Source organism: Etheostoma spectabile, chromosome 22, assembly GCF_008692095.1.
Source record: "Etheostoma spectabile isolate EspeVRDwgs_2016 chromosome 22, UIUC_Espe_1.0, whole genome shotgun sequence".
NCBI classification, from domain to species: Eukaryota; Metazoa; Chordata; class Actinopteri; order Perciformes; family Percidae; genus Etheostoma; species Etheostoma spectabile.
In genome coordinates this window covers 10,469,270-10,470,918 of record NC_045754.1, presented here as the reverse complement: position 1 = coordinate 10,470,918, position 1,649 = coordinate 10,469,270, and positions in this window count along the sequence as shown.

The window sequence follows — 1,649 nt, the reverse complement described above, 5'->3', positions numbered from 1 at the left end:
AAAAAGTCATAGTATAGCATGTCAAAAAAGTCATAGTATAGTATGTCAAAAAAATCATGAAAAAGTCATAGTATAGCACATCGAAAAAGACATTGTATAGTAAAGCATGTTAAAAACGTCATAGTATAGTATGTCGAAAAAATTCATAGTAGAGCACATCAAAAAAAAGTTATGGTATAGCACATCGAAAAAAAGTCATAGCACATCAAAAAAAGTTATAGTATAGTATGTCAAAAAAATCATGAAAATGTCATAGCATAGTATGTCGAAAAAAGTCATAGTATAGCATGTTGAAAAAGTCATAGTACAGCATGTCAAAAAAGTCATAGTATAGTATGTCAAAAAAAGTCATGAAGAAGACATAGCATAGTCTGTCAAAGAAAATCATGAAAAAGTCATAGTATAGTATGTTGAAAAACATCTTGAAAAAGTCTTGGTATAGTATGTCGAAAAAAGTCATAGTATAGTATGTCGAAAAAATCATGAAAAAGTCATAGTATAGCATGTTGAAAAAAATCATGAAAAAGTCATAGTATAGCATGTCAAAAAAGTCATAGTATAATATTTCAAAAAAAGTCATAGTATAGCATGTTGAAAAAAGTCATAGTATAGCACATCAAAAAAAGACATTGTATTGTATGTTGAAAAAAGTCATAGTATAGCGTGTTGAAAAATATCATGAAAAAGTCATAATATAGCATGTCAAAAAAGTCATAGTATAGTATGTCGAAAAAATCATGAAAAAGTCATAGTATAGCAAATCGAAAAAAGACATTGTATAGTATAGCATGTCAAAAAAGGTCATAGTATAGCATGTTGAAAAAAATCATGAAAAAGTCATAGTATAGCACATCAAAAAAAGTCATAGCATAGTATTTCAAAAAAATTCATAGTATAGCATGTTGAAAAAATCATGAAAAAGTCATAATATAGCACATCAAAAAAAGACGTAGTATAGTATGTCAAAAAAAGTCATAGTATAGCATGTCAAAAAAGTCATAGTATAATATCTCGAAAAAAGTCGTAGTATAGCATGTTGAAAAAAATCATGAAAAAGTCATAGTCGAAAAAATCATGAAAAAGTAATAGTATAGCACATCGGAAAAAAAAATCACAGCATAGTACGTCAAAAAATCATGAAAAAGTCATAGTACAGCAAATCAAAAAAAGTCATAGTATAGTATGTCGAAGAAAGTGGACAAAAAGTCATAGTATAACATGTCAAAAAAAATCATGAAAAAGTCATAGTATAGCATGTTGAAAAAAGTCATGAAGAAGTCATAGTATGTTATGTCAAAAAAATCATAAAAAGTCATAGTATAGTATGTCAAAAAAAGTCATAGTATAGCACATCGAAAAAAGACATAGTATAGCATGTTGAAAAAAATCTACAATTGTAAAATGTAATTCAGACGGAGCAGTGTCAGTTTGATTGCGGTGGGATATAAAAGGCACTGATGAGCACTGGGGCCTGTTGCACGAAACCAAGATAAGGAATCAAGCCTGGATATTCAAGTTATCCTGGATGAATTTAGCTTTCACTTGGTTGCACGAAACCAGGTTGAATTAAACCCAGCCAAGTAACCATGGAGATTTGTTCTTTGCGGCTGGCCTGGTCCAAAGCAGGCTAACAGCCAGGCTAAGATTAA